The following is a 9,039-nucleotide window of genomic DNA, read 5'->3' on the forward strand; positions in this document are numbered from 1 at the left end:
TTTTTCAGGTCATTCAAAAGATTACTTGGAACCAAAGGATACGGATGATCTTGAATGGTGGCAGAGATTGTTTTAGTTTTAAAGAAATAGTGGTAAGTTTGCACAGCCAGAGGCCTGCTTACCTGGTTTCCTTGGGCATCTCAGTATAAAGTAGCTGGAACACAGGGACTAAATCCCCGACTGCAGATTTTATTAGCATCTTATTCATGTGGGCTGAATTAATTGGTATGTGCTTTATAGGGCTCCAGCCTTGTCATACCTCAGAGGCTTCTCTCTGTTGTAAGTTAATGGAAACAATCACATAGAAACAAGTAGTTACATGTTAAAAATTGCCTCAAATGATGTAGCTAATAAGAGGCTTTTGCAGACAGAAGGCTTTCCAGGGCAGCTGGGTGTCTTTGCATGTCAGTAATCCTTCACTCTGGGAGGCTGAGGCAGGTGAATCATGTATTGGAGTTCAGTTTGGGCAATTTAATTTGAGAGACTCTGGCTTAAAATAACAATAAAATAAAATAAAGACATAGAAGAAGCTCAGCGCGAAGGCCCTTAATGACTTTTCCCTCCCTGCAAAAAAAGATTTTTCAGGAAAACTTTGAACCACCTGTTTTGATGGTACCATATTTGAAGATCTTGCATTTTCTTCTCTACTTGAATAAAAGTATAACGAGCACCATGTAGCTTCGTTTAGCTCTTGAGAGTCCTTTTGTAGTGTGTTTTGAAACAGTAATTTGTGAGGGGTTCTATTTGTGGACATTCTGGTCATTGCGCTGGATGCCTCCGGAGCCCTGCTGTTTCAGCTGGCGTGCTTCTCGGACGGTTTCAGCGAGAGCGAGCTGCTCCGGCCTAGTCCACTGCCCGCTTCGAGTGCTCTCAGGCTGTTGTCCTTTGTGCCACTCAGTCCTTGTGACTGTGGAAACTTCTCTGAGTAAGAAAGTCCGCTTCCTGGTGCTTTCTTATTTCTAGTGTATTATTTTCTCTGCTGTCCATCACTTTTCTCATTCATCCATAGGGTTTTCAAATGTTTTTCTTTGTATTTGGTCTTATCTCTCCCTGTTTTAAAAAATAACTGTCCCCTTAGTCCTCACTTCTCAGTAGGGTTAAATCTTGAGAGACACCTCAAGGACTATCGCTCTGTTATCTCTCCAGCCAACCAGTGGCGTCTGTCACATTGTTGGTGATGTTTGTCAGCTCTTACAAGAGTAGTTGCAAACCTACGGTACGTGTGTGATTGTGATTTTCTTTTAAGGCAGAAGATATTAATGCATGGGTTGTTTTGTTCTAAGCTAAAAGGCTCAGGTTTAATTGCAATGTTAGTACTTTGTGATAAATAAATGGGTTTTGGTTTACAGTTTTGCATTTGGTCTCTGAAAGGTTCACCATCAATGTTGTACAGCGGTGATCTTCTTGTGAAGAATTTTACTACTTTCAGGATTATAGGGATTCCGAAGATCACTGTTCTAATCAACTAAAAAGTAGTTGACTGAGGCAGTGCTGTTTATGAATCTAAAAGTTTCAAGGACACTCAATTTAGGATGATGTTCTTATAGGGCTTAATTTAGATTTTCTGTCTTTACTCTGAATTTTAGGGTAGATTATTTAGTACATTGTGTTATTTATAACAAGTTATAATCTTAAAGCCAACCAGGTATTTTGTGCCATTACTTCTGGGTTTTTCTTGTATAAAGCATTTTGTATTTTATGGAAGACCTACAGGGGCTTTGAGCATTGCTTGCTTTGAAGACCATCTTTACTACATTTACTTCCCATATTGACTATTTGCTGTGTTAGACATGCTGACCTAAATTTTTGTGTAACTTTTGTTTACTACCTTCGGAAGGGAAAGGAATTCTATTTTACAGATAAGAAACAGGCTGTGAGTGGTCTGCCTGACCATGCAACCCGATTTGGTAACATTTGTCACTCCGAAACCTTGACCATTACTCCTCCTTTGAGGATATTGTCAGTTGGGATTTTTTTTTTTCTTTTTTGCCAGTTGGGATTTTTAACACATGCTGGGGCAAAACCAGCCCAGACCCTTAATAACACTCAAGTATATTGTTAGCGTATCCTTGTCATATGTACGTTTGCACAGTATACCTGATTATGAAAGCACGCATGGCACTGGTCTTTGAAAGTGACGGAAACCAGTAAGCAAATACATTAATAGGTCCGGCCAAATAGCTCCGCGGATTAAAGCGCCTGCAAGCAGGTGCAGGGGCCGGGGGTTGGATCCCCGGGCCTGCCGTGCCTCCCTGCCCCTGGGGCGCACCGAGACAGCAATTGAGACCGGGCATGGTGGTGCACGCCTGTAACCCTAGCACTTGGGAGGCTGTAAACTGGCGGATCCAATTTAGTAGTGAGACCCTGAACACTCCGTAGACCCTCCCCTAAAATACAGAAAACAAACAAACAAAAAGCCCAAATACATTTATATATTATGTGAAAAGTTTGGAAGTCAGAAAACTAATTTTGGGACTTGTAATTGTCATAAATTTCTTAATTTTCCTTTAGATTTTTGAATTAATTTTTATAGGCTTTCTAAGATTTGAGTTTCTTTTTTCTTTTTCTTTTTTTGTGGAACCAGGGATTGAACTCAGGCCCTTCCGCTTGGCAGGGAAGCGCTTATTCTACTGAGCCATCTCCCTGGCCCTAAGATTTGAGTTTCTTTGTGGCTTTCTAGGGGTTAGATACTTGAGACACAATAAAGATACTTGAGACTATATAAACATATCTGTCTTGGCTTTTTGTCTTTGTGAACAAATATCTAACATAAACAATTGAAAGGAGGAAAGGGTTTACTCTGGCTCTTGCAGTCCACGATCAGGTTCAAGACAGAGATATGGTGGAAGGGCGTGGCAGAAGGACAGCTACTTACCTATCTCCTAGCAACAGAGAGAAGGGAAAAAAACCAGAGCGAGTGCAAGAGGGAGAGCCCAAGGAGGAGAAGAGGAGGAGGAAGAGGAGAGGGGGTGGGGTGGGAGGTGGGCACGCCCGCAGCGACCTGCTGCTTCTGTGAGGGGCCCGCCTTCCCTTAGCGCGGTCAGCTGTGCTGTCATCAGCAGCGCGGTCCATCGGTGACTTAGCAGCTTCTCGTCACCCTCTAGGCCTTATCTCTGAACATCGCTGCACTGGGCATGAAGCCCTCCATATATAGGACTTCGGGCGGTCGCTCCATGTTTAAATTACAACAGTATTCAGTAGTCAATCGACTACATGCACTCTGGGTGCCAGAGGAGGATTCAAGTTTGGAATCCTATTCATATATGGAGTAACTAAGGCCAGAGTGAGTAAAAATAGTAGATCTAGGAATTAAAGCTGAAAAATAGCAATATTTATTGGAAGGGAAGAGGAACAACCAGAATCAAGTGAGGAAGGTTGTCCAGAGAGCCATGAAAAATAACAGGAATAATATATTCCAGAAGCCAGAAGCCTTTCAGGGAGAGGAATTGTCTGATGCTTTACTTAGGTCAAAGAGCAAGAATACCTAGGGCTGGGATTCATTGGCGTTAGTAGCACAGAAGAGGCTGAAGTCTTTGTTGGAGTAATTTTATGATTACCTCGTGGGGAGAAGCCAGATTTTAGTTGGCTGAGAAAGAACTATGAATAAAGAAAATTCAAGTCTATTGTGGGAACTTGGGTTATGAAAGGAAGGTGTTGGGCGTTGCTAGATTTGATCTGAGAAGCTCTGTTTATTTGTCAGAAGTCTGAACTTGTTTTCTGAACGTGTTACGAGTATGTTCATTTCTTTTATGGCTAGTTCCGGTAGAATTGTAGTTCATCAGAGGCACTATTCTCATGCTATGTGAATTCAGATTTCTTCCCTTGCTTTTTTCCATTCAGTCCTTAAGACTGGAAAATGGCATTCTTTTTTCTATACTTGAAAAAATACTACAGAAAGCTGACACTTTGATATACTTTCTATAGCAATAATAAGCATCTTGCAAGCACATATTGAGGGACTTAATCTTCCATTTGCTTAAGAGCAAAAATATCACTCTGTGCTTCTGTATTATTTTTCGTTGTTGTTACCAGGAATCAAACTCAGGACCTTGTGCTTGCCAGGCGGCGCTTGTGCTGCCGAGCTGTCTCCCTGCCCCTGCATGTACTGAGCAACTTAAAAATGACCAACATTTTGTATTGTGAAGTTTTTATTTTACTAGCACGCAAATAACATCCCTTTTAAGCAGCATGCTGTGGAGAATGCTGACCATTTAGCAGGTAAGACCTTTTCATGGTAAGAAGCTTATTTGCTAAGAAGCTTATAGACAAATGGATTCGCCAAAATTTACATTTGCGCTGTTTGCAGATAAGTGAGCAAAGTCTAGGATGTGTTTGTGTAAGTTAGCAGCTGTTGATCAATTTAAATTCAGAAACTACAAAAATAGAGGGAGTTTTAGGGTGTTTTAGAAATCACATGGGGAGAAACGGGTTCAGCTGTTCTGAATTGGTGTTCTCAGCAGCACGTGGAAAGTGGTGACGTGTATGTTGAGACGGAATGGGCTGGTGACATAGAAGACAAAGAACATGCACACAGAATAGAAATGTGCGTTAGATTTGGGGGGTACTAGCCGCTTGGTGTGTATCTTAGGCCACCGAGCAAGTGTGCTGTTGTTTAGGTAATTCCAGATGCCTGTGATTGAAGGGTAGAAGTGTCCAAAGTTTACATTCCAATTATGTCCATAGTCCTGCATCCATAATGACCACGGGACTCTATTTTGAGGTTTTGTTTTTTTTTTTTTGGTGGAACCGGGGATTGAACTCAGGCCCTTGAACTTGCCAGGCAAGCGCTTATTCCACTGAGCCATCTCCCCGGCCCCTTGAGAAGCTTTTTCAATGTTCCTTTCACTGTAATTTTCTTACCACACAGACATCTTGCATTTTATTAAAATTTTCAAAGAAGTCAAGCATATGATTTGAAACTTCATTTTTCTAATTAAAGTACATAAGAGCTAGAGGAACTTTTTTTCTTGTTGCTGCTGAGATTAAACACTGTACGAAGTTTGATGTCTTATTTTTCTTGTTGGGATGAAATACTTGACACCCAAAGTTAAAGCAGGAAAGGTTTTTTTAGCTTACAGTTTGTAGAGGTTTCGGTCCATAGTTGGTTGGCTGTAAGATAGATTGTGGCATGCAGAGGGGCACTGCAGAGCAGGCAGGCAGAAGGCAACAAGGGACAGCAGTGACCTGCTTTCTGTCCCTTACATCTTATCCAGGCTGCCCATCCCTAGGGCAGATAGCACACCCAGGGTGGGGCAGCCTTAATTTTGGCATCATAAATCAATCCCAGCATCATATCCTTTATCCCAACTGCACACACCCTAGATCCAGCCTCCTCCAAAAAGCCGCAGTTACGACTGAGGTGTGATGGGACGACTGAGGTGTGATGGGACGACTGAGGTGTGATGGGACGTCTAGACACAAGCTGTAACATGATCACCGATAAGATCTGACAGAATCATTTCTGCACTATGAGTAACCAATGTACTTGTTGTAAGAAATTCCCCTTTTGCTTATACACTTGATATTTCTGTGGAAACCTTTAGAACAGGAAATTTGACTTGACTTAATTTTATAGAACAATCAGGAGGCCAACACAATAATGTATCTTTGATTTTGTGGTGTGCCCCGGATAATTCATGGGCCGCTGTTGGAGCGTTGGTGTTGTTGGGGCCTGGAAAATCTTATTCTACTGGTGCTTTCATAAGTTGAGATGCCTTAGAAACTGTTCCAGAGTCCTTTTAACCTTGTCTTAGTCCTCTGTCCCCTACTCAAGCGTAGGCGAGAGTATAGTCTCACATTTTGCCAAATAACCAGAAAGCTTAACCAGGAAAAGGCAACTACATGTAGAAGCGAACCCAGCGCACCTAACGTGATCAGACTTTTCCCTTTCTTCTGAGGGCAGCTGAGGGTGTGGGCAGAGGGAGAGAAGGAGACACAGAGTTATGACACACTCAATCCTTTAGTGGCAGCGCCGGAAGAGACGTAACAACCAACGATCCGAAACAGTGGGCTACAAATCCTAGTTATTGAGCTCAGTGGGTAAGGAGGAAAGGCATTAGTTATTGCCACAAAGGGAAGGGAATAACCATACCAGTTCCATTTCATACTAAAAGCAGTGTTGACTTTAGCCCCCTATTTTTTGTGACCCTTATACTTAGTAATTGTACTTTCCCCTCAAACTTCTGTACCTATCACCTGAGAGAGAATTTGGGAAGTACTTATGAAGGGATTTTTTTGTGGCGTGAAACTGTTAGTGATAAAACCAAAGCAGTCCCTGGCAAAATGGATGCTTGGTCCTTCTTCTTGCTGTAAGGGTGACAGGATTTTTGCCCATCTCATATATTTAAGATTTTGATTTATGGGAGAGATTGAGACTGAGAGATTGTAGGTAGAGTTTTATGGTCCTCTGTGCAGTTGCTGTTCCCATCCTGCAGGTCTGTGCACAGTGGACACTTTCTTCAGGACTCTTCTTTCTGTGTTTTGGTTTCTGATGGGACGTGAGGTGAAAACCTTCGGGAAGGTGTGGACTCACGCAGTTTACGTGTGCACACTGGCTTCGGACTGTCTCTTCTTCCGTGTGCCCTGACTTGCTCCTATACTTCCCAAACTATCTTCTTTTTACATGCTCCTACTTCTGGCCCGGTGAGTAGTTGCTGCCCTCTTTCCTGCCCCTCATTTAATTGAACACAGTTGTTTACTCTGTGACATCCGTTCTCTTATAAGTTCAAAATAATCTGTGATCTTGAATTGAGTTAGACTTTATTTTATTCTACGTGTGGGATCATGTCCCTTATAGCCTTGTATATCTCAGTGAAAAATAGGACTGCCTGACAAGTTTAGTGTCCGTCCATTATCAGGGAATTTTACAGAAGTGCAAATAGGTAGGTTTAAGGGAAGCCTGAGATTCCGCCTTTCTACCATGTTCCCAGAGCTTTCAGTGTTACAGGGCAAGTGACCGTATTTTGAGTAGCAAGGTTTTCCAAGGTGTTTTTTCAAGGTAGGAAAGAACTGAAGTCATGTAGATAATAAACGCAGGCATACTTGAGTTAAGAAAAGAAACAGGTAAACAGATATGATAGTGATAATTTAAGATGTATGTTTCATAAATGGATGAAATTTTATGTATGTGAGAAAGATTTTATTGTTTAAAAAAATATTGTCCTCCAATTTTATTTTTGTCCTCACTTGGGATTTCTTAAGGACATTAGAACAAATTAGTAGCCAAATTAGAGGGTGTACTTAAGAGGCCAAGGCAGGAGGTTACCTGTCATGAGTTCGATGCCAGCCGGGACCACATTGTGAGCTCAAGGCCAGCTTGAACAAAAACCAAACAAACAAAAAAGTAAATTGTTAATACAGTCACCTTTGAGAAGTAAATGCTGTGTAGTGTAATACATATACTCATTTGCCACATCATGATTTTTTGTTTTTGTTTTTAATATGGTTTATTAGCGTAGTAACAAGTGCAGATGTAAGAAGTCTGCAACATGTAACCAGTCCATCGAGTGACTCCTAGTCCCCGCCTTACGGTTAACAGCTTAGTTATTTCACTACAGGTTCTCACGAGTCCTGATTTAAACCTTCAAGTAAATTGAGTATAAAATAAAATACATTAACTATTCATTTCCTACATGGTGTCTTATAGCCACAACTATATTAAATATTCACATTCATTTTGAAGAAAGGGACAAATTCCAATTTTTAAAACAAAAAGTATGCCATCTTACAGTGACTTTACATAAATGGCCACGTGTATAACCTGTACAAATTAAGCTGTTTAAAAATTACATACTACAAGCAATAGAATTTAAATGTCTAAGTGTACATTCTTTTCCATACTGTATTTCAGCCAATATTGTAGAAATGAAGACTTTTAAAAGATGCTAATACCAATTTTGTCTACTGTAGCAAGATATCTTACGTTACAACAAAATCTTAGGAAATAAGGTTGAATAATATCTGTTATGGAGATACCGTACTCTTTACCGACTCCCACCCTCCCCTGCCCCTTCAAAATCATATGCAGCTCTCTTCTGCAACAGACAAATAATATAAGAATTGTGAAAACTCAGTTCAATTTGTGAAGCGCATCTCTTGGTGCACTGTCCGGCCATTCTGTCATGCTCTGCCCTGCTGGTCATACACTGAGTGCGAGTACCTCCCACCAAAGGGTCGGCAGGGTTACAGTCTGTAAGAAGTGAGCAGATAGAAAGGAGGACTTTAGAAAGAGTGCCGGGCTGTAGTTATCCTTCAGTATAGCCAAGCAGATAACTCCTTGACTGCTCATAGTACGGTGACAGTCTTGTCCAAAGGGTAACAGTATCACCTTTGGAGGTTTGAAGGGACATTCTGGAGTAACAGTGATATCCAAAAAGAATCTACCTCCTTCATACACAAGTCCTGGGGGTCCTAGCATGGTGGCTCTCCACTCCTAGACGTTGTCGCCCTGCGGACCAGCACTGCAGTTGGGCGGAGGGTCTAGAGTGAAGTCGGCCGGCTCCTTCTGAGTCCTCCTGGTGCTGCTGGAGAGGAGCGCGGAGGGTCTGCTCATGCTGACTTTACTCTCCTTCTTCTTGGGGTGCTTCTTTCTTTCTCGGTTTGCTCTCTTTGTGTCTGGCTGTTCTGTGCCACAGCGGCGGCTGTGCTGTGGCTGCAGTTGGGCCTGGCCACGTGTCTCTCTCTCTCTCTCTCTCTCTCTCTCTCTCTCTCTCTCTCTCTCTCTCTGTAGTGGAAGTGCACTAACAGCACCTGTTAAACAGGCTTCCTCCAGCCACACACGCTCGCACACACCCCTCCTCCTCTGACGTCCTGGTATTTTGGTCCATGACTGTCTTAGTGAACTCTGTGCTGCTGTAACCAAATACCCAAGAATACCTCATGTAGGTAGTTTTTTAAGTAGCAGACTTGACTGAGCACACAGTTCCGGAGGCTGGTAGTGCTCGTGCCTACCTCAGGCTTTCCACTGTTGCCTCGTGGCACAGGTGGCGGTAGTGGCAGTGCACGTCAGGCTCTGTGTCATGTCGTGATGGGAGTGCAACT

General features: G+C 42.3%; 1 pseudogene; it reads right to left on the reverse strand.

Moving 5' to 3' along the window:
- Window positions 1-7,982: 7,982 nt before the first annotated feature.
- The window catches only part of LOC105742610, a 16,069-nt pseudogene continuing 15,012 nt past the window's right edge, over window positions 7,983-9,039 (reverse strand).

Source organism: Octodon degus, unplaced genomic scaffold (assembly GCF_000260255.1).
Source record: "Octodon degus isolate 3935 unplaced genomic scaffold, OctDeg1.0 scaffold00062, whole genome shotgun sequence".
Classification (NCBI taxonomy): Eukaryota; Metazoa; Chordata; class Mammalia; order Rodentia; family Octodontidae; genus Octodon; species Octodon degus.